This window comes from Stegastes partitus, unplaced genomic scaffold, assembly GCF_000690725.1.
Source record: "Stegastes partitus isolate 25-593 unplaced genomic scaffold, Stegastes_partitus-1.0.2 Scaffold1879, whole genome shotgun sequence".
Taxonomy (NCBI): domain Eukaryota; kingdom Metazoa; phylum Chordata; class Actinopteri; family Pomacentridae; genus Stegastes; species Stegastes partitus.
Genome location: NW_007579610.1, coordinates 49,290 through 55,553, shown reverse-complemented (window position 1 = coordinate 55,553; position 6,264 = coordinate 49,290).

The window sequence follows — 6,264 nt, the reverse complement described above, 5'->3', positions numbered from 1 at the left end:
TCACTGACCTCAGATGATGCATTCACTGACTGTAGGACTTCTGGCACCGACGGGCTGCACCTGAGTTCAATTAGATGAGTCACGTTAAAGTGGGTGAAAACTTATGCAATCACTTATTTTTACATTTTAATGAATTGACATTACTTTGTAGAAATCTGTTTTTATTTTTACATGAATTAGCCTTTTGTTGGAAAATCTTGTCCCAAAAGTCGAACCAAATCGAGCGTGACTCAATATTGAAAAGCAACGTAATGAGAAAACATCCAAGGAGGTGAAAGCTGCACCTTATATATAAATAGTACGGCTGTGTGGGTATTAACACACCCGAGGGCACAACTGGTCCACTGACCAGTTATTAAAGACAGTGGTCGTCTAATTGTTAGTTTAGTCACTTTAAGGAGTTGTTTGGTGTCTCAGAGCTGGTTTTAGGGTTCAGGTTGGAATCAGGTTTGTATATTCATGGTCCTCACAGAGATAGCAGTCCCAGTGTGTGTGAGACCCCCACCCCGGTGTTTTGTTAGCGGCAGGAAGGGAAAGGATTTCCTCTGCTTTACATTCCTGCTGTGCTCGCTCAGCCCGCCGTCTGACCAGCTTAACTATTAATTGCATCGGGTTGGTTCGGGATTGAAAGTTAACTCGGAAACTCTCACCAGAGCCAGCTCTCTAGATTTGGACCGGACCAGCTCATGAGTGAAGTATGTGGCTCTTCAGCTGCCAGATGCTGCACTGAGCTCAGCAGCTCCTCTCTGATTGCTGCACAGAAGCTGTTTGGAGGTTTGACTGTGAAAACACCTCACAGAGCAGGAACAGAACCAGAGAGCTGAACAATGAGCTGAAACTCACCGCGATGCTTCAAAAAGTCGGCTGGTTCATCAGCGCCACAGATCACTCTGTGAAGAAACTGAGTCAGCAGTGACGTGCACGGCTTCGCTTATGATCGACTCCCAGAGCTGCTGTCTGAGGAAACACTGCTGCACTTGTTGCATGCAGGAGATTTCTGGGAAATTATGTCAAAAGCCTGATGCACACGGCGAACTGAAGCCTTTCATTGTGCAGCCAAATGTTTCTGTTGGAGGGCCGGATTTGGAACTGTCGTCTGCAAAGGGAGAATTAAAATGTCAAGTCAGTTTATGACTCAGCAAAATCACTGCAAAGAGAGTTTCTATCTGATTGGCTGGGCACCGCTTTCCTGTGATCACAATCAGCTGTTTAGACGGACTTAGCCGCCACACCATCACGTTCCCATCACGTCTGAGGGATGTTTGTCTTTCTGGTGTCGATTAATGTCTCTTTGTGGTCATTTAGTGTCTGTTTGGGGGGTTTTGGTTCATTTAGTGTCTGTTTTGGTGCCATGTTTTGTTTCTTTGCAGTCGTTTTATATCTGTTTAGTGTCATTTTGCTTCTCTTTTGGTGACTTTGTGTAAACTTTATGTCTGATTGTCGCAGCACTACTTTCCTGTGATCACAATCAGCTGTTTAGACTCACTTATGTCACCACAATCAAGTTTCCATCATTTCTAAGGAATTTTTGTCTTTTTGGTGTCACTTTGGTGTTGTGATGACCCCTGAGGTCCTCTTGTATTTGTGGGTGGTTCTGGTTCTACTATTGGTTCTGTGAGTGGCTGCAGTCTAATATCTCTCTACTCTGCTTCCCTTTGCAGGTGTTGCATCGGTCTGGTTATGGGTTAGTTTCTTTGTTTAGGACGTTTGCATTTACACTTGCACAGACATAGTTCATGCATACATCACACACACACACACACACACACACCACTGACTCTATGTATTCTCACAACCCCATATTGGTTTGGTTTTTCATTTGATATAATTTAAGGGAATAAAGCTTTAGTTTTTGAACCTTGGTGTGTCTCTCCTTTTGTCTTGAGCCCGGTCATAACAGTGTTGATTTATGTCTGTTTGTGGTCATTTAGTGTCTGTTTGGGGGTTTTTGGGTCATTTTGTGTCTCTTTAGGTGACTTTGTGTAAACTTTATGTCTGATTGTCGCGGTGCTACTTTCCTGTTATTGTGATCAGCTGCTTAGACTCACTTACATCACCACTCTGCCCACACACAGTCCGGTTTCATCACTTCTGAGGACTGTACATTGACTTACATTCACGTCACGCAGACCCAACTGAACCTGAAACCAAGTCTTCACCTTAACATTCATCATCCACCTGATAGGGACGTTCTTCTGGTTCAACATTCAGGTTAAATCTCCTCAGTGTGACTGTGGAAACACACTCATGTCCCTACAACATGAGTAAGACCAGCTCACACACACTGACTGTCCCACACACGGATTCCTTTGTGGATTCATTGGCTGATTGGCATAATGTGTGTTTGAGAGTGTCAGGCTGAGGACAATGCAGCCGAGTGTTTGTATCTGGGTGTTTGTGAGAGTCCAGCGGAGCACAGAGACGGCATTGTGGGTCCGTCCCATAAGACAAAGCAGCGTCTTCAGGCGGGAGGAGGGTGGATGGATGCACCGATGCCATTAATCTGACGGGAATATGGTCAGAAATCAAGTTATCCTGATGCAGCGCCGTTCAAAACAAACTTACAGTGTTTTACAGCAGAGACGACAATTACATGGTTGTAAGTCAAAGGTCTGGATAAAAAACTGCTCAGAATGGTTTAAAAAAACAGTTTGAGATGCTGTTTTTAAAGTGGAGGAAACCTACAACTGTGAAGGTCACTCAGTAAAACATCAACGACTATTAGAAAGCTGTTTTACCTCAGATTGGATCCTGTCTACAGGCGGTTCTGGAAGGTTCTGGAGGTAAAACAGTCCTTTAATTCTCTAGAACTGGTTCTGACCAACCACCATCACACATGCTGATATGAGCCTGGACAGTTTACCCAGAATGCACTTTGTAAAGTTTCCTCAAACAGAAACACATCCTGGATACCAATAATACATGTAAATATGAATATATAATAGTGCAGATGAAGTATAAATTAAAAACAAAAACAAACAACAAAAAACAAAAAAACAGGCAGTATTTAGATCATAAGAAATGTGTATTTTTCCAAACAGTAATTTATCCTTTTACAACATGTGACTGTAAAATTACAGCTATACTGTATTTAAATTATTAATTTTTTTTAAAACATGTTTTCACTGTTTGTTTTTTTAAAGTATTATTTCATTAGACATGACATGATTCCACCATTTCATATTGTATTCTTGTTCAGGCACCGTTACTGCCAGATTTTCACAGTTTTTTTTTTTGCAATGTCAGATTTTTATGATGTCGTCCAAGAAAATTCACTAAAAATAATAAACATGACACTAATTGGGTCGTTCTTCTGTTTAGTTTCATGCTTTTAAGATTATAAATCAACTTCATACATGCTTGTCGAAGCAGCAGGTGCCTAATATTTGAATTAGCTTTAGTTAGCATAGCTACAGTTAGCCTAGCCACATAGCCAAGCAGCTCAACCAATCACAGAGTGAGGACTGAACCCTCTAAAATGCTCTGTGTGTAGATGGATTTATGGACACACATTCACATTTTTTTACCATATTATCATGTATTTAATTCCATTTCTCAGCCACATATCCAGCTCTAGCTCCTGCTACGTGCTACGTATTGATGCCTTTACAGTGATATGTGTTGTTTCTCTATTATAAGGGCGCTAGTGCTAACGCTACCTCAGACTGAAACATCTGCTGCGTCTTTAAACATGTTAAAAACTGCTTTTTAATCAGATGGTTCAAAAGCATTTCACTGCTACAGAAAGAATATTTTCATGTTTGTTTATTATGAGCACTTTTTCTTTATCATAAAAGTAGAAATAAAATGTGTATATACTGGTCATACAGTTAGCTCACCGGTACATAGTTTACATATTATTAATTACTGACGTCTAGTAGCTGCTGCCAGCTTTGGAAAGTGATTAATGTTGATAAAATACAGGTGACATATTAGTACATATCATCCAATCAGGGGTGGAAAACCATCTGCCACCTTTCTATCAGTGAATGATTTTGTGTGGAACCTTTACACTTTGTTTGAACAGATGTCAGCATCTGATTCACACTGAAGCTGTGAAAGTGGTGAAACCTTGTCAGTGAGATCTGCCACAAAAGAAAATGTTATTTTACTACTTATATAAACAGTAAAGAAGCAAAAGCAAAGCGTTGGGGAGCGTGTGGTTCACACTGGAGTCTGCAGACGGATGTGATTCAAAGCAAAATCAATGTTTTCACAGGATTATATAAAACCTTTAATGCCTGGAGTCATTATTCATTCATAAGTGTGTGGTGGAGCGCTGCAGGATATAAATGTCCAGAGGATGTGGGTTCGATTCCTGTCAAACTGGGGCTTTGTGAAGCACGGCTGTGGTCAGTCCGTTTACTCTGTGTACTGGGTTTTTCTGCACCTGCTGCAGGAAGCTTCGTACCGACGCCGAGCAGAAACACGTCTGTGCCTCTTTGTCTGAATCTTTGCTTCAGTGTAATAATATAATAAAAATATGAATGAAGATATAATAATACTCACAGAAGCATCTTTTAAAACCTCCCAAACTGGCCTCCATTAGTTATTCAACTTCTCTTGGACATAAAAAAGTCTAAATACATTTTTGCAGTTTACAGCGACATGGAGAAATGTTTTCTGATCTCCATAAACTCCATAAACTCCATAAACTCCATAAACTCCATAAACTCCACCACATCGTCTGTCATCTGTGTTTCCAGAGTGGTTTCCAGTAGCTGCTGGAGAACAGATCAGCTCCATGTTTGCTGCTTTTCTGCTAAGAAACACAATAAACATAAAACTAACATCACAAAATATAAAGTATGATGATTGATTATGTCTGTTTGCCTCCTTTAATCTCCTTTAATCTGATGAGGAAACATCAGAGCAGAATCTGGTCTGTTAGAACTGAATGAATCCAGTCCAGTGTGGAAGAGAAACACCTTGTATGATGAAGACAAACCTGTTTTTATTAAGTTTAGGGATTTTTCTGTTCTTTCTGATGACCATTGACCTCTTAAACTTAAAAAAAAAACAACAACAAAGAAGTCACTAACACTGGGGAAGTTGTGGCTCCATGTGCTTTAGAAATCTCTTAAAGATGATTTACATATCATCTATAAACAACTTCAAACCCAAACCTGTCTAGAATCACCTAAAAGGTGTCCAGAATGACCTGCAACTCATCACAATCACTCAAAATGTGTCCATAATGACTCACTATCATATATATTTATAGTTTTGGGGTTACCAGACAACTATAAATCAAATCAGTCTTCCTGTTTCTACAGTTCCTGAATGATAAATTGTGTAATTTTTGGATTTCTGAGGGTTAAATACAAAACATAGTTCAGCAGCTGAACCAGACGCAAGCATCAGTCGTGCTGAGGACAAAATGATTTTCAGTTTTTACTAAATCTGGCACAAACAGGTTTCTTTTGGGGGATGTTTTTTTGATGAGGCTTGTAGAACGAATAGCAAATCTCACGAGTAGTTCAAGATCCGTCTGGAAATCTGACCGTTCTCTCTGCTTTTACAGTTTTTGGTTCTAATCAATGCCTTTTTTCGTGATTGTTTTTACAGAAAACATTCCTTTAAACGTGTCAGCAGGTTTTGCGGTTCAGAGACTTTATTGCATTACTTTATTTCAAACTGAACGTACTGAAGCTCGGTCATGTGCGAGCGTCCAAATCCTTCTGGTTGAGCTTTTGATGAGAATTCAGACTCTCAGGAAAGGATTAAAAATAAATGTTATTATGTTTGTGTTTGACAGACACTGAAGCTGTTTCCCATTGTGGCTGCTTTCATGGACAGCATCACCCCGGGACGTCCTGCTCACAGTTATATCCAGCCATTATTTTGGACGTTCCCAATGCGAGCAGATGTCTCAGTGAGCTGCAGAGCCAAAGCCACAGCAGCCCCAACCCCAGCCCAGCGCTAACTACTGACCCTGTCCAACCACACAGCCAGACCAGTCTGGACCCACCCAGACCTGGAACCAGAGCCAAACCCCAGACTCTGGACAGACCGAGCAGAGCCGGGACGTGCCAGACCCATAAAAAAAAAAAGAGAAAAGCACATTCCTGGTGGCCAATCACAGCCGCGACACTTTTCTTTACCTCGACAGCAGCAAACAGCCGAACTGTGCGTCAGATAAGACGAGCAGGTGACGAAAGTTTAGGAAGTTATGAAAAGGTTTGCAGTGGAAAGAGCAGCAAGGCAAGAACTGTACATATGAAGAATAAAAAGATGCACAAGGTTTGGATTTATAGCATAAAA